The 26,049-nt window shown below is 44.3% G+C and overlaps 1 pseudogene; it reads right to left on the reverse strand.

Moving 5' to 3' along the window:
• LOC115668903 (disease resistance protein L6-like) overlaps window positions 1-26,049 on the reverse strand; it is a 62,956-nt pseudogene that overhangs the window by 28,318 nt on the left and 8,589 nt on the right.

Consider the following 26,049-nt stretch of genomic DNA (forward strand, 5'->3'; position numbering starts at 1 on the left):
CTTCCTCATCCAATAATAAAGGGTTAAATGGGGCATTTGGTTCAATAATTGGGCTGACCATAATAATATAATTAAAACCTTAATTTAATTCCAAAATGAGGCCCACAATTCGAAATAACTAAAATAGGCGTTGGGGCATTTTGGTAATTTTCCAAGTATAATTCGTCATAGCTCGACTAATTCAATACATTGTGGGCACGCCCAGTTCGTTCCGTTTCAGCCCATTAAAACTCGGCATTCAATAGATGGTTTAAACCCGAGATCAATTTATAATTCAAGTCCACCAATAACCAATCAATTTCGGCTACTATACCAACAATAACGACTTACACAATTTAACCCAAACAAGTCCCTTTTACCCATTGGATTACCTAAATTAAGCAACCACAGCAAGAATCCAATTAATCCCAACTTAGACAATTTTGATCCAAATTCGATTCTGGTGTGAACAGTACCAGAACAGCCCACATTTGGGCGTTAAATCACATCTAAATCATCCTGTTAGGCTCCAATGAAACCCCACAATCATCCAATACACATTCATCTATAATTAGACCATAATTTAGTCTAAGTAAACCCTAATTCACCCGTTTAAAGTGCAAATCAAACTAATTTGGATTTAGGGATTTAATACTCGCCTAAAACGATTCGAGTCGACGGGAACGAGCGGCCAATCGCCGGTAGATGGCGGAATCGGCGGTAACGTTCCAACAATACGGATGGCGGCGCGGCGTACGGACGGCGGCGGTCCGGCGATGTCCCTCACTGCTGGGGCTGATCGGCGGTCTAAGAGATGAGAGAAAGAGAGGGAAACTGAGATGGTAAGGCTGGCACGGCGGCACGTCTGGATGGAGTGTGGCGGCGCTCCGGACGATGGCCGACGGTCAGCGCTCCGGCGGACGGCCTTCACGGCGGCAACGAAGGAAACGGAGGAGGAGGAAACGGCGTGGAGGGAGAGAACGGGAGAGAATGGGCGGTCCAAGAGGGTCTAAGGTGGTAAAAGTGGTCTTGGGTGGAATCCAAGTGTCACCCATCTAGTCTACATGTCCATCCTAACCCTTGATCCAAGGGTTGACATTCATCCTCGTCCAATAATAGAGGAGTAAATGGGGCATTTGGTTCAATAATTGGGCTGACCATAATAATATAATGAAAACCTTAATTTAATTCCAAAATTAGGCCCACAATTCTGAATAAGTAAAATAGACATAGGGGCATTTTGGTAATTTTCCAAGTATAATTCGTCGGAACTCGACTAATTCAATACATTGTCGGCACGCCCAATCCATTCCGTTTCAGCCCATTGAAACTCGGCATTCAATACATGGTATAAACCCGAGATCAATTTATAATTCAAGTCCACCATTAACCAATCAATTTCGGCTACTATACCAACAACATGGACTCACACAATTTAACCCAAACAAGTCCCATTTAGCCATTGGATTACCCAAATTAAGCAACCACAACAACAATCCAATTAATCCCAACTTAGACAATTTTGGTCTAAATTTAGTTCTACTGTGAATAGTACCAGAACAGCCCACATTTGGGCATTAAATCACATCTAAATCATCCTGTTAGGCTCCAATTAAACCCCACAATCATCCAATACACATTCATCTATAATTACACCATAATCTAGTCTAATTAAACCCTAATTCATCCATTTAAAGTGCAAATCAAACTAATTTCGATTTAGGCATTTAATACTCGGCTAAACCGATTCGAGTCGATGGGAACGAACGGCCAATCGCCTGTAGACGGCAGAATCGGCGTCGACGTTCCAATGGTACGGACGGCGGCGCAGCATACGGACGGCGGAGCAGCATACGGACGGCGGCGGTCCGGCGGTGTCCCTAATTGCCGGGGCTGATCGGCGGTCTAAGGGAGGAGAGAAAGAGAGGGAAACTGAGATGGTGAGGTTGGCACGGCGGCACGGCTGGATGGCGTGTGGCGGCGCTCCGGACAATGGCTGACGGTTGGCGCTCCGGCGGACTGCCTTCACGGAGGCAAGAAGGAAACGGAGGTGGAGGAAACGGCGTGGAGGGGGAGAACGGGAGAGAATGGGCGGTCCAAGGGCGTCCAAGGTGGTCAAAGTGGTCTTGGGTGAAATCCAAGTGTCACCCATCTAGCCCACATGTCCATCCTACCTCTTGATCCAAGGGTTGTCATTCATCCTCATCCAATAATAGAGGGTTAAATGGGGCATTTGGTTCAATAATTTGGCTGACCATAATAATATAATTAAAACCTTAATTTAATTCCAAAATTAGGCCCACAATTCGAAATAACTAAAATAGGCGTTGGGGCATTTTGGTAATTTTCCATGTATAATTCGTCAAAGCTCGACTAATACAATACATTGTCGGCACGCCCAGTTCGTTCCGTTTCAGCCCATTGAAACTCGGCATTCAATACATGGTTTAAACCCGAGATCAATTTATAATTCAAGGCCACCAATAACCAATCAATTTCGGCTACTATACCAACAACAAGGACTCACACAATTTAACCCAAACAAGTCCCATTTACCCATCGGATTACCTAAATTAAGCAACCACAGCAAGAATCCAATTAATCCCAACTTAGACAATTTTGATCCAAATTCGATTCTGGTGTGAACAGTACCAGAACAGCCCACATTTGGGCGTTAAATCACATTTAAATTATCCTGTTAGGCTCCAATGAAACCCCACAATCATCCAATACACATTCATCTATAATTAGACCATAATCTAGTCTAATTAAACCCTAATTCACCCATTTAAAGTGCAAATTAAACTAATTTGGATTTAGGGATTTAATACTCTCCTAAAACGATTCGAGTCAACGGGAACGAGCGGCCAATCGCCGGTATACGGCGGAATGGCCGGCGACGTTCCAACAGTACGAACGGCGGTGCGGCGTACGGACGGCGGCGGTCCGGCGGTGTCCCTCGCTGCCAGGGCTGATCGGCGGTCTAAGGGAGGAGAGAAAGAGAGGGAAACTGAGATGGTGAGGTTGGCCCGGCTATATGGCGTGTGGCGGCGCTCCGGACGATGGCCGACGTTCGGCGCTCCGGACGATGGCCGACGTTCAGCGATCCGGCGGACGGCCTTCACGGCGGCAACGAAGGAAACAGAGGAGGAGGAAACGGCGTGGAGGTAGAGAACGGGAGAGAATGGGCGGTCCAAGGGGGTCCAAGGTGGTCAAAGTGGTCTTGGGTGGAATCCAAGTGTCACCCATCTAGCCCACATGTCCATCCTAACCCTTGATCCAATGGTTGACATTCATCCTCTTCCAATAATAGAGGAGTAAATGGGGCATTTGGTTCAATAATTGGGCCGACCTTAATAATATAATTAAAACCTTAATTTAATTCCAAAATTAGGCCCACAATTCGGAATAACTAAAATAGGCATAGGGGCATTTTGGTAATTTTCCAAGTATAATTCGTCATAACTCGACTAATTCAATACATTGTCGGCTCGCCCAATCCATTCCGTTTCAGCCCATTGAAACTCGGCATTCAATACATGGTATAAACCCGAGATCAATTTATAATTCAAGTCCACCATTAACCAATCAATTTCGGTTACTATACCAACAACAAGGACTCACACAATTTAACCCAAACAAGTTCCATTTAGCCATTGGATTACCTAAATTAAGCAACCACAACAAGAATCCAATTAATCCCAACTTAGACAATTTTGGTCCAAATTCGGTTCTACTGTGAAGAGTACCAGAACAGCCCACATTTGGGCATTAAATCACATCTAAATCATCCTGTTAGGCTCCAATTAAACCCCACAATCATCCAATACACATTCATCTATAATTACACCATAATCTAGTCTAATTAAACCCTAATTCATCAATTTAAAGTGCAAATTAAACTAATTTAGATTTAGGGATTTAATACTCGCCTAAACCGATTCGAGTCGACGAGAATGAGCGGCCAATCGCCGGTAGACGGCGGAATCGGCGTCGACGTTCCAATGGTACGGACGGCGGCACGGCATACGGACGGCGGCGGTCCGGCGGTGTCCGTAACTGCCGGGGCTGATCGGCGGTCTATGGGAGGAGAGAAAGAGAGGGAAACTGAGATGGTGAGGTTGGCACGGCGGCACGGTTGGATGGCGTGTGGCGGCGCTCTGGACGATGGTCGACGGTCGGCCCTTCGGCGGACTGCCTTCACGGCGGCAAGAAGGAAACAGCGTGGAGGGAGAGAACGGGAGAGAATGGGCGGTTCAAGGGGGTCCAAGGTGGTCAAAGTGGTCTTGGGTGGAATCCAAGTGTCACCCATCTAGCCCACATGTCCATCCTACCCCTTGATCCAAAGGTTGTCATTCATCCTCATCCAATAATAGAGGGTTAAATGGGGCATTTGGTTTAATAATTGGGCCGACCTTAATAATATAATTAAAACCTTAATTTAAATCCAAAATTAGACCCAAAATTCGGAATAACTAAAATAGGCGTAGGGGCATTTTGGTAATTTTCCAAGTATAATTCGTCATAGCTCGACTAATTCAATATATTATCGGCACGCCCAGTCCGTTCCGTTTCAGCCCATTGTAACTCGGCATTCAATACATGGTTTAAACCCGAGATCAATTTATAATTCAAGTCCACCATTAACCAATCAATTTCGGCTACTATACCAGCAACAAGGACTCACACAATTTAACCCAAACAAGTCCCATTTAGCCATTGGATTACCTAAATTAAGCAACCACAACAAGAATCCAATTTATCCAAACTTACAAAATTTTGATCCAAATTCGGTTCTGGTGTGAACAGTACCAGAACAGCCCACATTTAGGCGTTAAATCACATCTAAATCATCCTGTTAGGCTCCAATGAAACCCCACAATCATCCAATACACATTCATCTATAATTAGACCATAATCTAGTCTAATTAAACCCTAATTCCCCCATTTAAAGTGCAAATTAAACTAATTTGGATATAGGGATTTAATACTCGCCGAAAACGATTCGAGTCGACGGGAACGAGCGGCCAATCGCCGGTAGACGGCGGAATCGGCGGCGACGTTCCAACGGTACGGGCGGTGGCGCGGCGTACGGACGGTGGCGGTCCGGCGGTGTCCCTCGCTGCCGGGGCTGATCGGCGGTCTAAGGGAGGAGAGAAAGAGAGGGAAACTGAGATGGCGAGGCTGGGACGGCTGGATGGCGTGCGGCGGCGCTCCGGACGATGGCCGACGGTCAGCGCTCCGGCGGATGGCCTTCACGGCGGCAACGAAGGAAATGGAGGAGGAGGAAACGGCGTGGAGGGAGAGAACGGGTGGTCCAAGGGGGTCCAAGGTGGTCAAAGTGGTCTTGGGTGGAATCCAAGTGTCACCCATCTAGCCTACATGTCCATCCTAACTCTTCATCCAAGGATGGACATTCATCCTCTTCCGATAATAGAGGAGTAAATGGGGCATTTGGTTCAATAATTGGGCTTACCATAATAATATAATTAAAACCTGAATTTAATTCCAAAATTAGACCCAAAATTCGGAATAACTAAAATAGGCATAGGGGCATTTTTTTAATTTTCCATGTATAATTCGTCATAGCTCGACTAATTCAATACATTGTCGGCACGCCTAGTCCGTTCCGTTTCAGCGCATTGAAACTCGGCATTCAATAGATTGTTTAAACCCGAGATCAATTTATAATTCAAGTCCACCATTAACCAATCCATTTCGGCTACTTTACCAACAACAAGGACTCACACAATTTAACCTAAACAAGTCTCATTTAGCCATTGGATTACCTAAATTAAGCAACCACAACAAGAATCCAATTAATCCCAACTTAGACAATTTTGATCCAAATTCGGTTCTGGTGTGAACAGTAACAGAACAGCCCACATTTGGGCATTAAGTCACATCTAAATCATCCTGTTAGGCTCCAATTAAACCCCACAATCATCCAATACACATTCATCTATAATTAGACCATAGTCTAGTCTAATTAAACCCTCATTCACCCATTTAAAGTGCAAATTAAACTAATTTAGATTTAGGGATTTAATGATCGCCTAAACTGATTCGAGTAGACCGGAATGAGCGGCCAATCGCCGATAGAGGACGGAATCAGCGGCGACGTTCCAACAGTACGGACGGCGGCGTGGCGTATGGACGGCGGCGGTCCGGCGGTGTCCCTCACGGCCGGGGCTGATCGGCGGTCTAAGGGAGGAGAGAAAGAGAGGGAAACTGAGATGGTGAGGCTGGCACGGCGGCAAGGCGTGTGGCGGCGCTCCGGACGATGGCCGGCTGTCGGCGCTTCGGCGAACGGCCTTCAAGGCGGCAACGTAGGAAACGGAGGAGGAGGAAACGGCGTGGAGGGAGAGAACGGGAGAGGATGGCCGGTCCAAGGGGGTGCAAGGTGGTCAAAGTGGTCTTGGGTGGAATCCAAGTGTCACCCATCTAGCCCACATGTCCGTCCTACCCCTTGATCCAAGGGTTGACATTCATTCTCATCCAATAATAGAGGGGTAAATGGGGCAATTGGTTCAATAATTTGGCTGACCATAATAATATCATTAAAACCTTAATTTAATTCCAAAATTGGACCCAAAATTCAGAATAACTAAAATAGGCATAGGTGCATTTTGGTAATTTTCAAAGTATAATTCGTCATAACTCGACTAATTCAATACATTGTCGGCTCGCCCAATCCATTCCGTTTCAGCCAATTGAAACTCGGCATTCAATACATGGTTTAAACCCGAGATCAATTTACAATTCAAGTCCACCATTAACCAATCAATTTCGGCTACTATACCAACAACAAGGACTCACACAATTTAACCCAAACAAGTCCCATTTAGTTTTTGGATTTCCTAAATTAAGCAACCATAACAAGAATCCAATTAATCCCAACGTAGATAATTTTGATCTAAATTCGGTTCTGGTGTGAACAGTACCAGAACAGCCCACATTTGGGCGTTAAATCACATCAAAATCATCCTTTTAGGCTCCAATGAAACCCCACAATCATCCAATACACATTAATCTATAATTAGACCATAATCTAGTCTAATTAAACCCTAATTCACCCATTTAAAGTACAAATTTAACTAATTTGGATTAGGGATTTAATACTCGCTGAAAACGATTTGAGTCGACGGGAACTAGCGGCCAATCGCCGGTAGACGGCGGAATCGGCGGCGACGTTCCAACAGTACGGACGGCGGCGGTCCGGCGGTGTCCCTCGCTGCCGGGGCTGATCGGCGGTCTAAGGGAGGAGAGAAAGAGAGGGAAACTAAGATGGTGAGGCTGGGACGGCTGGATGGCGTGTGGCAGCGCTCCGGACGATGGCCGACGGTCAGCGCTCCGGCGGACGGCCTTCACGGCGGCAACGAAGGAAACGGAGGAGGAGGAAACGGCGTGGAGGGAGAGAACGGGTGGTCCAAGGGGGTCCAAGGTGGTCAAAGTGGTCTTGGGTGGAATCCAAGTGTCACCCATCTAGCCTACATGTCCATCCTAACTCTTCATCCAAGGATGGACATTCATCCTCTTCCGATAATAGAGGAGTAAATGGGGCATTTGGTTCAATAATTGGGCTGACCATAATAATATAATTAAAACCTGAATTTAATTCCAAAATTAGACCCAAAATTCGGAATAACTAAAATAGGCGTAGGGGCACTTTGGTAATTTTCCATGTATAATTCGTCATAGCTCGACTAATTCAATTCATTGTAGGCACGCGTACTCCGTTCCGTTTCAGCGCATTGAAACTCGGCATTCAATAGATTGTTTAAACCCGAGATCAATTTATAATTCAAGTCCACCATTAACCAATCCATTTCGGCTACTATACCAACAACAAGGACTCACACAATTTAACCCAAACAAGTCCCATTTAGCAATTGGATTACCTAAATTAAGCAATCACAACAGGAATCCAATTAATCCCAACTTAGACAATTTTGATCCAAATTCGGTTCTGGTGTGAACAGTACCAGAACAGCCCACATTTGGGCATTAAGTCACATCTAAATCATCCTGTTAGGCTCCAATTAAACCCCACAATCATCCAATACACATTCATCTATAATTAGACCATAGTCTAGTCTAATTAAACCCTCATTCACTCATTTAAAGTGCAAATTAAACTAATTTAGATTTAGGGATTTAATGCTCGCCTAAACTGATTCGAGTAGACTGGAACGAGCAGCCAATCGCCGATAGACGACGGAATCAGCGGCGACGTTCCAACAGTGCGGACGGCGGCGCGGCGTACGGACGGCGGCGGTCCGGCGGTGTCCCTCACGGCCGAGGCTGATCGGCGGTCTAAGGGAGGAGAGAAAGAGAGGGAAACTGAGATGGTGAGGCTGGCACGGCGGCACGGCGTGCGGCGGCGCTCCGGACGATGGCCGGCGGTCGGCTCTTCGGCGGACGGCCTTCAAGGCGGCAACGTAGGAAACGGAGGAGGAGGAAACGGCGTGGAGGGAGAGAATGGGAGAGGATGGCCGGTCCAAGGGGGTCCAAGGTGGTCAAAATGGTCTTGGGTGGAATCCAAGTGTCACCCATCTAGCCCACATGTCCATCCTACCCCTTGATCCAAGGGTTGACATCATCCTCATCCAATAATAGAGGGGTAAATGGGGCAATTGGTTCAATAATTGGGCTGACCATAATAATATCATTAAAGCCTTAATTTAATTCCAAAATTGGACCCAAAATTCAGAATAACTAAAATAGGCATAGAGGCATTTTTGTAATTTTCCAAGTATAATTCGTCGTAACTCGACTAATTCAATACATTGTCGGCTCGCCCAATCCATTCCGTTTCAGCCCATTGAAACTTGGCATTCAATAGATGGTTTAAACCCGAGATCAATTTATAATTCAAGTCCACCATTAACCAATCAATTTCGGCTACTATACCAACAACAAGGACTCACACAATTTAACCCAAACAAGTTCCATTTAGTTTTTGGATTACCTAAATTAAGCAACCATAACAAGAATCCAATTAATCCCAACTTAGACAATTTTGATCTAAATTCGGTTCTGGTGTGAACAGTACCAGAACAGCCCACATTTGGATATTAAATCACATCTAAATCATCCGTTAGGCTCCAATGAAACCCCACAATCATCCAATACACATTCATCTATAATTAGACCATAATCTAGTCTAATTAAACCCTAATTCACCCATTTAAAGTGCAAATTGAAGTAATTTGGATTTACGGATTTAATACTCGCCTAAACCGATTCGAGTAGACGGGAACGAGCGGCCAATCGCCGGTAGACGTCGAAATCTGCGGCAACGTTCCAACAGTACGGACGGCGGCGCGGCGTACGAACGGCGGCGGTTCGGCGGTGTCCCTTACGGCCGGGGCTAATCAGCGGTCTAATGGAGGAGATAAAGAGAAGGAAACTGAGATGGTGAGGCGGGCACGGCGGCACGGCAGGACGGCGTACGGCGGGGCTCCGGACGATGGCCGGCGATCGGCGCTCCGGCGGACGGTCTTCATAGCGGCAACGAGGGAAACGGAGGAGGAGGAAACGGCGTGGAGGGAGAGAACGGGAGAGAATGGCCGATCCAAGGGGGTCCAAGGTAGTCAAAGTGGTCTTGGGTGGAATCCAAGTGTCACCCATCTAGCCCACATGTCCATCCTACCCCTTGATCCAAGGGTTGACATTCATCCTCATCGAATAATAAAGGGGTAAATGGGGCATTTAGTTCAATAATTGGGCTGACCATAATAATATAATGAAAACCTTAATTTAATTCCAATATTAGGCCCAAAATTCGGAATAACTAAAATAGGCATAGGGGCATTTTGGTAATTTTTCAATTTCGGACCGAAATTCCAATTTTTGTCCATACCAATCCCAAATATACGTGGCCACTCAGAAATGGTGTCGGCCACGCAAAATAGTCACTTACGGTCTCGGAAATCGGGTTCAAAGTCTTGAGGGTCAAAATGGTAATTTTTCACTTTCGGGTCGAATTTCCATTTTTCGACCGTACACACTCTAAATATGCGTGGCCACCCTAAAATGGCATCGGCAACGAAAAATAGTCGCAAACGTCGGCGAAATTTCAACGTTGAAGTTCAGGTCCAATTTCGTGATCAATTTTGCTCATTTCAAAATTTTAGGGCCTCTTACTAACGGGCGGTTGTTCAGGGGTTACGCGTATCGACCTAGGGTTGTTCGAATCGTGATGGCCTCGATTTTCGAAAGAATGCGAGGAATTATCACTAGTGTTGGAGGTCGCGATCGTTTGGATTAAATTCGGGATTCGTTCGACATGTGTACTCTCGGTCGTGCGGAATCACCTGCGATCCGATCGTACTTCGTTGACTAAATCGAATCCATCACTTTCCTAAGATCGGCCCACATTGGCCCAAAATATTTCCGCGATGTTTCTCGAAATTGGTGCCCAATTCGTGATCGGGTCTCCGGTCCACGTACCGTTTTTCCTATTTAGCCATTCCCATTGGGTTAGTATCCCATGAGTGATCAGCTCTGGGCGAGACTTATTAAAATTAAACGAGAATTAATATACACTTTATTGATCCCGGAAACGGGTCGAAATTCGAGATGTTACAACTCTTCCCCCCTTACAAAAATTTCGTCTTCGAAATTTGCAATCTCCACTTACTCCTCAAACAAGTGGGGGTGCTGACGTCGCATGGCCTCTTCACTTTCCCATGTGGCACCTTCTGTTCCATGATGCTCCTATATGACCTTGACCGTTGGAATCGTCTTGTTCCACAGCACTCGGTCTTTTCGGTCCTCGATCCTTACTGGTCTCTCCACGTATGACACTCTGTCATCCATGTCTATCTCCTCGTACCTTAGAACGTGGGTCAGGTCTGGTTCATACTTCCTCAACATCGACACGTGAAAAACGTTGTGTACTTGGGATAGGTTAGGTGGCAAGGCGAGTCGGTACGCCATATCTCTAATCTTTTCCAAAATTTCAAACGGTCCGACAAACCTTGGACTCAGCTTTCCTTTCTTACTGAATCGGGATACCCCTTTCATTGGCGACACCTTAAGGAATACGTGACCTCCGACTTTAAATTTCAAAGGTCGTCGTCTCCGATCGGCGTAGCTTTTCTGGCGACTTTAGGCTGTTTTCAGCCTTTCTCGAATGATTTCAACAGCTTCCACTGTTTGCTGTACCAACTCTGGGCCAGTAATACTTCGTTCACCTACTTCGTCCTAGCACACTGGCATCCTGCATGCCCTACCATACAAGACCTCGAATGGTGCCATCTGGATACTCTGCTGGTAGCTATTATTATAGGCGAACTCTACCAAATGCAATTGTTCTTCCCACTTGCCTTGAAAATCCAATACGCATGCTCTTAACATGTCCTCAAGTGTCTGAATTGTCCCTTCAGATTGGCCATTTGTCTGCAGATGGTAAGCCGTACTGAATTGTACTTTCGTTCCCAAGGCCGACTGTAAACTCTTACAGAAGTTGGCTGTGAACCACGGATCGCGGACCGAAGTGATCGTCACCGGTACTCTATGCAGACGAACGATCTGACGCACATATAGCTCGGTGTACCTTTCTAACTCAAAATCTTTTCGCACTGCCAGGAAGTGCGCTGATTTAGTAAGTCGATCCACTATCACCCATATAGAATCGTGCCATCTCTGACTTCTTGGCAATCCCGTTACGAAATCCATGGTGATGTGCTCCCACTTCCATTCAGGGATCTCTAACGGTCGCAATAGTCCTCCGAGCTTACAATGCTGTGCCTTCACTTGTTGGCACGTCAAACACTTGGCCACATGCTTGGCCACATCAACCTTCATTCCATTCCACCAGAAGTGCTGTCGAAAGTTCTGGTACATCTTAGTGCTGCCCGGGTGGATGCTGTAATTACTGCGGTGTGCTTCACTTAGAATTTCTTCCTTGAGCTCCAAATTATAAGGTACGCATAGTCGCCCACGGAACTTCAAAACTCCGTCCTTGGACACTTGGAAGTCCGACTTCCTCTTGGCGACGTCCATCTCAATCATCTTCTGAATCTCTGGATCCGTGGACTGCAATTCTCGGATCTTGGTCTGAATCTCCAGTTCGATCCTCAAAGTAGCCAACAGGTTCGACACATGGCTCAACTCAAACTTAAATTCTGAATCTCTGAGCCTTTCCAGCAAGGTCCACCCTTTGATCATTATGTGCGCTATACTCGACTTGCGACTTAGCACATCCGCTACTCGGTTCGCTTTCCCAAGATGATACATGATGTCGCAATCGTAGTCTTTCAGAAGTTCCATCCACCTACGCTGCCTCATATTCAATTCCTTCTGCGAGAATAAGTACTTGAGGCTCTGATGATCAGTGTAGATCTGGAATTTTTCTCCACATAGGTAGTGCCTCCAAATTTTGAGCGCAAACACAATTGCAGCCAATTCCAAATCGTGCGTCAGATAGTTCATTTCGTGTGGTCTCAACTGTCGCGACGCATACGCGACTACTTTTCCGTGCTGCATTAGTACACAACCGAGTCCTCTTATCGAAGCATCGCTGTAAACCTCAAATCCTCCAGGTCCAGATGGAATAGTCAACACTGGGGCGGTCGTTAGTCTGAGCTTCAGTTCCTGAAAACTCCGTTCACACTTATCATCCCACTCAAACTTGACTTCCTTCTTAAGCAATCGGGTTAGCGGCATGGCTATTAACAAGAATCCTTCCACAAAATGTCGATAATAGCCAGCCAATCCCAAGAAACTCCTAATTTCCGTCACGGACGTTAGTCTAGGCCACTTAAGTACTGCCTCGATCTTAGCCGGGTCTACTTAGATTCCGTCTCCCGAAACTATCTGTCCAAGGAATGCTCCTTTACTAAGCCAAAATTCACACTTACTGAACTTGACGTAAAGTGCGTGCTCCCCCAGGGTCCGTAGTACCTCAGTCAAATGTACTTCGTGTTCCTCTGGGCTCTTCGGATACACCAGTATATCGTCAATGAACACTATGACGAACTGATCCAGGAATTCTTTAAATACCCTATTCATCATGTCCATAAAAGCTGCAGGGGCATTCGTTAAGCCGAAGGGCATCACTGTAAACTCATAGTGCCCATATCTCGTCCTAAAGGCGGTCTTAGGTATGTCCTCCTTTCGGATCCTTAACTGGTGATACCCAGTCCGTAAGTCAATCTTGGAGAACACTGAAGCTCCTTGTAGCTGATCGAACAGGTCGTCGATCCTTGGCAGTGGATATTTGTTCTTTACAGTCACCTGGTTCAACTGCCGGTAATCTATGCATAGTCTCAATGTCCCGTCCTTTTTCCTCACAAACAGAACCGGCGCTCCCCACGGAGACGCACTAGGACGAATAAACCCCTTATCCAGCAATTCCTGCATCTGGACCTTCAACTCTTTCAACTCTGATAAGGACATCCGATATGATGCCTTCGAAATCGGCTCTGAACCTGGGGCCAACTCTATTACAAATTCCACTTCCCGCTCCGACGGTAAACCCGGCAATTCCTGAGGAAAGACCTCGGGGAAATTACATACTACAAGTATTTCTTTCAACTTAGGTTCCGCCACTGTCGGATCCATTACATTCACCAGATATCCCTCGCAACCTTCATCAAGCAACTTAGTCACCTCAAGCGAGGAAATCCAAGGGATCGAGGTTCCTCCTCGGTTTCCCTGGAATTCAAACCTAGGATGTCCAATCGGGTTAAATTGGATCATCCGATTGCCACAATCCATAACGGCTTTCTGTTTCGTCAGCCAATCCATGCCAATGATCACATCGAAATCATACATGGCCAATATAGCCAAATCAATTCTTTCTTCTCTATTTCCAATCACAATTTTACAGTCAAGACACCCCATCGATACTAACACCCTATCATGCAGTGGGGTCGACACGCAGAGCATATTTTCAAGCAATACTGGTTCAATACCAACCAACCTAACAAACTGTTTTGAAATAAATAAGTGGGTCGCCCCTGGATCAAATAACGCATATGCAGCATGATCACAGAGAGAAATAGTACCTGTGACCACGCCCGGCGCATCCTCAGTATCCTTATGTGCCATTGCATATACCCTTCCTTGCGCAGGCGGTCTTCCTTGAATAGCCGGTGGGGCATTCCCGGCTTGATTTCCAACTCTGGGTGGTTGTTGCATCGGGGGTCCTGAAGGGTGCTGTTGGGGACAGCTTCTAACCTGATGATCCAAGCTTCCACATCTGAAACAAGCTCCAAATCTGTTCGATTGCTGGTTAGGTTTCCCGATGTTCCTCCTAGGCGGTGGGACAAATCGCTTATTACCCATCATCGGTTTCTTACCAAAGCGGCGATTGTCTCGGTTTTGAGCAAACCGTGACCCAGATGCGGCTGCTCTATCCATCTGATCCCGTTCCATTATTTGAGCTCGTTCATACAATTCTCTGTAATCTCGAATGTTCAGTAGAAGCATCTGAGTACGAAGATCCGGTTTCAAACCATCTCGGAATCTTCGAGCCTTGTCCAGGTGATTTTCCACCATTCTCGGAGCAAATCTCGATAGTCTCGCAAATTCAGCCTCATACTGGACTACCGTCATTGATCCCTGACGAAGTCTCATGAACTCCACCATTTTCGTTTCCTGGGCACTCTCTAAAAAGTATTGCCCATAAAAACTCTCAACAAATGCAGTCCAAGTCTGGTCTGCCCCCTCGAGAAACACTCGGTCTTTGATGGCCTTCCACTAGTCATTAGCATTGTCCTGCAGTTGATACGTTGCCAGAGTAATCTTCTCTATTTCGGTGCGTCCCAGTAAATCGAATGCCTTTTCCAACTTTTCCACCCAACGTGGGGCGGTTTCAGGGTCACCTCGGCCCGTAAACTTAGGCGGCTTCAATTTGAGAAACTGCTTTACCAGCTGGTGCATTTGTCTATTTGCCACCACTAGTTGAGCTTGAGCTTGCTGGGCCTGATTTCCATGAATAGCAGCAACTGCTGCAGCCTTAGCAGCCTGGGCGGTCACATTATCTCGCTCTTGAGCCTGCCTATCCATCACATTCCCAATCCTTTCTAACACCCTAAAGACTCCTTCCATACGCGGATCTTCCATAAGTCTAATATCAACTCTGGGGTCCACTGCAGCTCCAGCATTAACTCCAGGGTTTTCTACCGCTCTAGCACCCATCTTGAGGTCCTCTACAGCTTTAGCTCGAGCACGACCTCCACCTCTGGTTCCTCTTCCTACGCCCCTTCTTGGGACTCTTCTCACACCTCTTCCTTCGCTACTCATTATATCCGCTTCTTACCACTCTCCTACCTGCTGTAATTCCACTAGGAATTAAAGACCTAAACCAAACTAATCCGGTCTAAGGCCCTAGGCAGGTAGCTAGCACGACAACAATCAACCACTCAGCATGCGGCTAAACATAAACAACACAAAACCTCAAACAAGGAGATACACATTCTCACCTCAGGTCCTGCCGCACCTGCACTTTACGGGTCATATCCATAAACACTTAATCAACACACAACTGTCAGGAGATACATTTAGCACACGAGGTCACCCTACTGGCTACCCAAGGTCTTATCGCTCCTTATCACTTCAAGCTTCGACCAAATTGGACCGAGCCGACCTTGCTCTGATACCAAATCAAACGGGGAATGTCACGCCCCGTACCCCACGAAGTGCGAGCATCTCAGCGTGGTCGAATTTGTTGCGACGTCCCAGGACGCGTCGTCGACCCAACATCCAAAACTCAGAGATCAATACACATGCGGAAGCAACGTATATAAATACATATATACACCCGTACAATAAATAAGATAACCAAGGATAGCACAACACGAGAGATCGTTATGATTAAAAACATATACATTTCATTACTATCAAAAGTAGATACAATATCTATTTAAGGGGAGTACAGACTACCACAAAAAAACGAACAACGACCACTAAGGTCAAAAAGGGGTCAGTGGCCAAAGGTTACTGAGCTAAGACGGCTTCAGTCAAAAAGGTGCAGCCGTTCCATCTAAGGCTAAGATCAACCTAGGGCCCAGTCCGGATCAGAACCAGAAGACTCTGATGAAGAAGAACTATCTGGCAGCTCCTCATCAGAATCTAACGAGTCTAACTCGGACTCAGCCTCCTCGGGCTCATCCTCTGCATCCATCGCCTCGGGCTCGGGGTCCTCCTCCAGCTCCATATCCTACTCCAGCTCATCATCATCCGGCTCCATGTCCATCGGCTCGACCTCATCGATCTCGTACTCCACAGGAACGCCATCGGAGCTCACACCCTCCTCGACTGAAGTGGCGAGGTCTACTATATCTCCATTGGGACACTGGGGATCAATCTCACCTTTCCCGTTAAATGGGATATCGAAAGTCCGAAGGGATCCGGTCTCCTCCCCATTATACGTTCTATAACGCCACGCAACATACTCATGAATTGCAGATTCTAACTCCCCAACATCTACCCATACTAGCGTATGATATCTAATGTACATATTCCCGTCCCCTACGGGATGTACGGAAAAAGTCTTCTCGATGAAGTGGGGAATCCCAAAACGCACAAGCGGCTCTGCCATCCTCACTGCCGGGGGTATGAAATATCGGTTTCCAACAACCGTGAGATGAATCTGAGCAAGTAAATAACCCCTAAACCTAAACTAGGCTAAAATGCATCTCCTGACAGACGATTAAAAATACACATAACAGTGTGCCATAAACATCACAATAATTGACCTAGGCCCGCAGCCCAAATCACTCATACAATGACCCTGCAGGTTAGGCATTTAAGATAATGTTCACGGCACATACGCGTACACACTGGTCACGCGCACGTCTTACGCATGCTCATGCAATGCACTCCGATATGCAACTCGTTTCCAGTTACAAATCGACCCGTAGGCCCACATTATAATCCGACCCGTAGGCCACGACCCGAAGGCCACAAATATAAATCGACCCATAGGCCCACATTATAATCCGACCCATAGGCCACGACCCGAAGGCCAACAAATATACCGACCCGAAGGCCACGATTATTCACCTCAGGTACGTGCAATTTCGCACTCACAATTCCAGCCATATCAAAACACATTATGCGAAATCACATATAATGGCATTCAAGTCAATCATGAACATACAATTCACTAATGCCAATATGTGCCCAAGTATAATTCGTCTTAACTCGACCAATTCAATACATTGTCGGCACGCCCAATCCATTCCGTTTCAGCCCATTGAAACTCGGCATTCAATACATGATTTAAACCCGAGATCAATTTATAATTCAAGTCCACCATTAACCAATCAATTTCGGCTACTATACCAACAACAAGGACTCACACAATTTAACCCAAACAAGTCCCATTTAGCCATTGGATTACCTAAATTAAGCAACCACAACAAGAAACCAATTAATCCCAACTTAGACAATTTTGATCCAAATTCGGTTCTGGTATGAACAGTACCAGAACAGCCCACATTTGGGCATTAAATCACATCTAAATCATTCTGTTAGGCTCCAATTAAACCCCACAATCATCCAATACACATTCATCTATAATTAGACCATAATCTAGTCTAATTAAACCCTAATTCACCCATTTAAAGTGCAAATTGAAGTAATTTGGATTTAGGGATTTAATACTCGCCTAAACCGATTCGAGTAGACGGGAACGAGCGGCCAATCGCCGGTAGACGGCGGAATCAGCGGCGACGTTCCAACAGTACGGACGACAGCGCGGCGTACGGACGACGGCGGTCCGGCGGTGTCCCTCACGGCCGGGGTTGATCGGCAGTCTAAGGGAGAAGAGAAAGAGAGGGAAACTAAGATGGTGAGGCTGGCACGGCGGCACGGCTAGACGGCGTGCGGCGGCACTCCGGACAATGGCTGGCGGTCGGCGCTCCGGCGGACGGCCTTCACGGCGGCAATAAAGGAAACGGAGGAGGAGGAAACGACGTGGAGGGAGAGAACGAGAGAGAATGGCCGGTCCAAGGGGATCCAATGTTGTCAAAGTGGTCTTGGGTGGAATCCAAATGTCACCCATCTAGCCCACATGTCCATCCTACCCCTTGATCCAAGGGTTGACATTCATCCTCATCCAATAATAGAGGGGTAAATGGGGCATTTGGTTCAATAATTGGGCTGACCATATTAATATAATTAAAACCTTAATTTAATTCCAAAATTAGGCCCAAAATTCGGAATAACTAAAATAGGCATAGGGGCATTTTGGTAATTTTCCAATTTCGGACCGAAATTCCAATTTTTGTCCATACCAATCCCAAATATACGTGGCCACTCAGAAATGGTGTCGGCCACGCAAAATAGTCACTTACGGCCTCGAAAATCGGCTTCAAATTCTTGAGGGTCAAAATGGTAATTTTTCACTTCCGGGTCGAATTTCCATTTTTCGACCGTACACACTCCAAATATGCGTGGCCAACCTAAAATGGCATCGGCCACGAAAAATAGTCGCAAACGTCCACGAAATTTCGACATCGAAGTTCGGGTCCAATTTCGCGATCAATTTTGCTCATTTCAAAATTTTAGGGCCTCTCACTAACGGGCGACTGTTCAGGGGTTACGCATATCGACCTAGGGTTGTCCGAATTGTGATAGCCTCGATTTTCGGAAGAATGAAAGGAATTATCACTAGTGCCGAAGGTCGCGATCGTTTGGATTAAATTCGGGATTCGTTCGCCACGTGTACTCTCGGTCGTGCAGAATCACCCGCGATCCGATCTTACTTCGTTGGCTAAATCGAATCCGTCACTTTCCTAAGATCGGCCCACATTGGCCCAAAATATTTCCTCGACATTTCTCGAAATTGGTGCCCAATTCGCGATCGGGTCCCCGGTCCATGTACCATTTTTCCTATTTAGCCATTCCCATTGGGTTAGTATCCCATGAGTGATCAGCTCTGGGCGAGACTTACTAAAATTAAACGAGAATTAATATACACTTTATTGGTCCCGGAAACGGGTCGAAATTCGGGATGTTACAAAAATGTCATCCAAGTTAGATCAATATTGATATAGTGTGTCAAAATTCATTCGACCCACCTTGGTCGAATGCGTACGTGATACGGTTAAAATGGACACTCATTAATAGTTGAACACAACACAACGTGGCAACACATCAAAGCGCCACTAGAGAAAAGTATCATTATTCAGAGGGTTAAACCGATCTTACGATGAAAGATGAAATTCATAAGGATTAATACTACGAAAAATCCCAAACTGGTACACTTGTGACAAATTTACCAAAAATTAATTTTTTGACCACAAAAAACCCTAAATTGGTATATTTATGATAAATTTACCCCAAATTGATTTTTTGACCACAAAAAACCCCAAATTGGTACATTTGTAACAAATTTACTCTCCTTTAAATTGGATTAATACAAAAAAAAACTACAAACTAGTACACTTGTGGCAAACGGAGGGTAAAACCCTAAACTGGTACATCCGTCAACTGTCACATGTCGTTTAACTCAGCAATTTGACAATAAAATTTAACGAAAACTAATGAAAAGTAAATTTGTCACATGTATACTAGTTTAGGATTTTGGTGGTCAAAAAATTAATTTATGATCAATTTGTCATAGGCGTACCGGTTTGGGGTTTTTCGTGGTATTAACTCAATTCATAAACCCAAGCAATGATCTAACTCCAAATAATAAACTCTTATTCCACCGACTATTGGTTATGATTGGTTTACAAGTTATGAACGTTGTGCACACGCAAATTTAACAAAATATACCGTGGGTGATGTTGATGTTTGTAACCCCCTAATTAAAAGATGACCAAATGAAGTTTCCTCCAACTAGGAATGGGAGAAAAAACACGGCCCTCCTAAAAATAAAGGAAAAATAAATCAGGTAAAAAATCTTGAAATTATCATGTTTTGTGTTAGCAATAATCTCATAGACAGACGATATATACGGTGAGAAAACCCTCAATATCTCGTGTTTCTTTTACCACTCATGGGTCCGGATACGAGTCCAGAAGCTCTTTGCTCATTGATCAAAATGTAAACCAGGCCAATAATGCTACAGATCCCATATCCTTATCCGGAACCACAACATACATGATTTCTTCCTTTTTCAAACCACGAAAATTATATTCTTATAAGATTATAACAAATACGGGTTACTCAGATAAAAACTTTAGTTTGATTCCCATCCTACATCGGTCTCTCCTACTTAGAAGAACTCTGCTATTCACAAGCTTCCCAATGCATCTCATTTCTTGATTTGGCCTATCCTTCCACAGCTGTAGATTAGCAGCAAAAACAGCATGTCGGTTGTGAGGACAAATTTTAACGCCAACAAGCGCAAGGAAAGCGAAAACGCGCGGAATAGGGTCGCTATGTTCAAGCCATGTCCATGTAGTGAACACATGAAGCTTCCCCTCATCTCCTTGTGAAATCCCCCATGTAAACGCAAGGAAAGTCAAAACGCGTGGCCCGACTCCATTATATGTTTGAAAAAGCAAAAGGGAAGACACGTACACGACTTTATCTCTTTCGTGCTTTTCCACAACCTTTCTTTTTTTTGACAATTCAACTCAATTGCGATTAAATGCATTAAGCATACGTACAAGTTAACAGAGGAAAGAGACACGAAGAGGACAGGAGACTTTTGCGATGGGGTCGAAACTTTTGCGGCTTCTTAGTTGCCTGGATGTTAAGTCGAAAACGAGAGGAAATTGTGGGGTAGGTAAATACAATGAATTTGCATTCTCGTTGTATGTAAATGTTTCAAAAGAAGAGACGTCTTTCGTGTTTTTCCACAACTTTTTTTTTCTCTGACGATTCAACTCAATTGCGAGTAAACGCATGAAGTATACATAAAAGATAAAAAGACGAAAGAGACACGAAGAGGACAGGAGACTTTTGCGATAGGGTTCGAGACTTTTTGAGGCTTCTTAGTTGCTTGGATGTTAAGTCGAAAATGAGAGGAAATTGTGGGGGGCAGGTAAATACAACAAATTTGCAACGTTTCTGAATTTTCTGTAGGCTTCAATATTGATTCCACATGTTCTCGAGCTCCAAAAGAGCACTTGAGCCAATTAACTAGGATCACTCTTTAAAAAATAATTTAACATGGTTGTGTTACGAGTTTCTCTACGACTATTTTAATGATGACAAAATAATCAAAGGCTGGTGAAATGTACATTTGGAGTGTTATATTGAGAAAAAAATCAAATGTTTTGATGGACCTTTAAATTGCATAATAAGAACAAACTATAGAACACTGTATCATCATTTAAGAGTTTTGAATGTGGATGATCAATTTGGAAGAACCTTAATACAAGTAGTGAATAATAAGATAAAATTAATGTCAAGATATTTAGATGAAACTATAGGCAGAACGTGGACAATAAACAAGACATGGTGGATTTCTACAACTATATTTTGAGCATCTACAGGCTTGGTGAAAAGACTCATCTTCAAAATTTGATTTGAATTCAAATTGGTATTTTATTGCTGGTTCAATGCTTTGATATGTATGGAAAAGAGGTAGGTTAGAGAAAATAGATTATTTTTAATTATAAGAAATGTCCGGCGAGAAAATGTAAATTGCATTGAAATTGAGATTACATTGAAAGGAAATGCACCTACGCGTCCACATTATGCACCATGCCATCTCCATTGACCCATTCTTCACGCGTGTCTCATCATCACCTTGAAGTAGCCACAGGTCCACAATCATAAATCCCAGCTTCCCTTAAAGAACTTCATCTAGCATGGCCATCAAAGAATGTTTAGTGATGCATATGCAAAGTAAAATTCTCATTGCCACAAAATGCCAAAATGTCATCCAAGTTAGATCAATATTGATATAGTGTGTCAAAATTCATTCAACCCAGCTTGGTCGAATGCATACGTGACATGGTTAAAATGGACACTCGTTAATAGTCAAACATAACACAACGTTGCAACACATCAAAGCGCAACTAGAGAAAAAAGTATCATTATTCAGAGGGTTACACCGATCTTACGATGAAAGATGAAATTCATAAACCCAAGCGATGATCTAACTCCACATAATAAACTCTTATTCCATTGGCTATTGGTTATGATTGGTTTACAAGTTATGAACATCGTACACATGCAAATTTAACAAAATATAATGTGGGTGATGTTGGTGTTTGTAACCCACCAATTAAAGGACGACTAAAGGAAGTTTCCTCTAACTAGGAAAGGGAGAAAAAACATGGCCCTCCTAAAAATAAAGAAAATTAAATCAGGTAAAAAATCTTGAAATTGTCACGTCTTGTGTTAGCAATAATCTAATAGACAAACGATATATACAGTGAGAAAACCCTAATTATCTCGTGTTTCTTTTACCACTCATTGGTCCGGATATGAGTCCAGAAGCTCTTTGATCATCGATCAAAATGTAAACCGGGCCAATAATGCTACAGATCCATATCCTTATCCGGAACCATAACATACATGATTTCTTCCTTTTTCAGACCATGGAAATCGTTTTGATCTTCGATGTATGTTCAAATTTGAGACACCATCCATAGGCGGAGCGTACGTAAGAAGCATAGAAGGCACGACATAACAATAGGCATCCTACCCAGCATGGCCTCGTGTCAGGACCTAGATCAATAGGGTTTTGCATGTATTCAGATAAAAATGAGTGTGTTGTCTTTATACTAAGTGTGGATAACATGCTGATCTTATTTATTTTGAGATTTTTTTTTGTACTGTGAATAGATGTAAAACATTGGGGGGTCGATTGATCTAAAATTGTACAATATAAAGGAGCAGACACAAATTGGAAGGAGGATTTCGGTCTCGCACGTAAATGCAAATAATTGAGTAGAAGACTGAGAGAAAGTGCAATTCCACAATGCTAGTAAAATGGCTAACCTAGTTGTAATGTCATTGGATCCTATAAGAAGTCTTTTTTTCCATTGTCAGATTTTTTTGATATCACCGGACCCTGATCATATAAAAGGATTCACGCGTTTGTCAAATATAACTCCAATACCAAATTAGCATCAAATGTGTTGCACATAGTAACAGAATCAAACACACAAGGACAAACTTCTTAAGCAATGAGGTCCCCTTTAGAGAAATTCATTATTAATTTATTATAATTAAAGTTATCAATTAACGATCAAGATAACAAAAAAAATATAAGAAGATCCGCGGGTGCTGAATTTATGTTCGACAATGAGACGGTTAACCATTATTGTCCCATGGGTTGCACGAGCCTGAAGTTTGATTTATTGAAATATTGGTTTTGGAGATATATATGGTGTAATTTTAGGAAGTGACCCAAATAATAAAATTTTGTTACGAACATATGAAACTCTCAAGTCTTCCAAATGTATGAAATTTCTTATCATGTCAATGCAGACGTTGGCTTGGAAGTCATTGGCCCTTCAAGGCCTTTGCTAACTACTAGCTTCATGTCTTCGATTTGACCTTCCTCATTTCCTTGCACTTACTTCTACTTCGTCATGAAGGAGTCTACAAACATCCTCTTTCCTGGCCATCAACAAGTGGGCAAAACTTGCTATGGAAGAATCCATAAATAAAAAAAGGAATAATTGACCTTTCGTTGACTAATCATAAAAGCGATGGGACAGGTCAATTGGAGAGGAATCATACGAAAAAAAAATTGCAACGTTTAGTTAAGCACTAAGAAAAGTACATGAACTTTGGCCATTCATTTGTCTGGCCATGTAATTCTAAGAGTCTAGGGACTAAAATCTCTATTGTCATCTGTCTTACGTAACTGATGACTAATGATGATCAAGAAAAGGAACTCGACACATGATCCTGAGTCGTGCTAAGGCAATGCCATGAAGATTCAAGGAAGATGACATGATGGATAGGGCAATTGCGAAAAAAGGAAATTGCAGCAGGCCCCAGTAATGTTCCATCAAATGTGGGATGGATGACAATAATATTAGTCTTTCATTGGCTAAACCAAAAACAATAGGAGATACCATCGTGCCTAACCCAACCGATTGTCATAGAAATTGGTAATGAGTATTTGTTCAGCCTTATTCATAAATAATGAATTCATACTTCAGAGATGATTGAAATGAATAGAGCACGATAACTTCATGCATCACATGAAGTCAATTTGAGAAAGAAAACATCATCATGTTAACCTCATCAAGAAATATATAACACATGGCTCAAGAAGTGACATGACGAGAGGACCCATGGATCATTTCATGTCGATGGTGAATGTGCGTTGCAAATTTGGCTTTATTCCACAAGCCGGTTTGAGTCTAATCCACGTGCCGGGCATAAGACCTCTGAATCCTCGCCGCCAACTCTTTCTTTGCCCTTTTTCCAGGCCAGCTCTGCGGGTTAGCAAACACGAGCCAAAATGAGAACTCATGTTATGCTTTCATGTAATCAAAACGCACCTGAGAATTTCGACAAGACTGTACTTCCCCACCTTTTGTACGATCGGAACTGACGCTTTAATCGGAACTCCCTGTACTTCCGGGATGATGCGCGTCTCACTTGTTCTCCAATACTGAATGGTGTCTTCTTCAACTTCTGGTAACGTCGAATTTATCTCATAAAATGCGCTTTAATCGGCCTTGCCGGGCGTCGCCCGGGGGAAGGTGACGCCCGGCGAGGCTGCCATGGCCTGGGCGAGGGCCGGCCTCGCCTCGCCTCGCCCGTGGCGGGCGACGGCGGCCTCGTCCGGACGAGGCCAGGCGGCCGGTGGCCGGTGTCCGGTCACCGGCCAAACAAAGAAGAAGAAGAAAGAAAAGAAAAAAAGAAAAAAAGGAAAAAAACAGAAAAAAATCAGAAAAAAATTTAAAAATATTATTAAATATTGTCCTCGTCAGCGCCGACGTGCCATGTAGGACTGAGAAATTAATAAAATATGGCTACGTCAGATTTCCGGCGATCCAAATCGGAGTTGGCACTTAAATGATCGTTTTTTTCAAAAAAGTGGCACTTAAGTGATCCGAAACAAACTTTTGGCACTAAAGTGAACGCCGTACACAAGTTTTGACACTTCTAGTGTTCTTCACCCTCCAAACCTGGAATCTCCACAAGTTTGTCTAGGAAAAACAGTGTTAACTCTTGGAGCCTCTTCAAGCACGATAGATCGGGTGTGCTCTTCAGGAAGGCGCACCACTGTATCTCCAATTCCCTTAAGCTCTCCAAGTATGTAAGTACGGGGAAGTGTGGCATCAAACAATAGCTGATAGAGAGAACCGACAAGCTTCTGAAGTCAGAAAAATCTGGCAATTGCGGGATCCAGTAAACTTTCAAGGTCGATAAGCCACAAGGAAGCCGATGGATGTACTGCGCGTCCTTCCAAAGTGAGATAACCGTCGTCACTATCACGTGGTTGGTACCGAAATATTTTCTCCCCAATTCGAGATGATCTAACTAAACTAGGCTCGAGAGGTCGAGAAAAACAGGGATATCAGTAGCTTCGGCCACTAGACATTTCAAACTCGAGGGAAGCTCGGGCAACGGGCGAAGCCGGTAGCTTGATATTTTAAGCATTCAGAGACAAGAAACATCACTGATCTTTCTTGGCATTGTAGTGATTGGGCTCCCATACAAATCCGAGATCTTTAGACCGGTTAGGCTCCACATTTCCCATGGGAATTCATCCATGAGATGCAGACAAGACGAGGCATCGAGCTCTTCGAGCGTCTCCACCCTTCCGAGAGCACAAGGTATCTTGTGTATCTATGTGGATGCCACCTTTAAGACTTTTAGTCTCTTCAGATTTCCAATGGAATCAGGTAGAGCGGAGATGCCCGAGCCACTCATATTCAACTCGACCAATGATTCTAGTTCCCCAATAGAGTCCGGAAGCTCAACTAGCATATAGCCTAAAGTCAACCGCAAATGCATGAGATTCGTTAATCTCCCAATAGAGTGAGGAAGTTGGCGGATGGCAAGATTATCATGAATCTCAAACTTCATCAAAGATTTTAGATTGGCTAGTGTCTCGAGAAGCTTGAACGGTTCATATAAGGGCAGCGTGCTAGCCTGGGGCATGATAATCTCCGACAAGCATTCTAGCGAACCGATTTATTTGGGCAACCCTTGGAGGTCATGGCATCCCTTGAT

The sequence above is a fragment of the Syzygium oleosum genome, unplaced genomic scaffold, assembly GCF_021117445.2.
Source record: "Syzygium oleosum isolate NSW1041296 unplaced genomic scaffold, Sole_v2.1 Sole_v2.01, whole genome shotgun sequence".
Lineage (NCBI taxonomy): Eukaryota > Viridiplantae > Streptophyta > Magnoliopsida > Myrtales > Myrtaceae > Syzygium > Syzygium oleosum.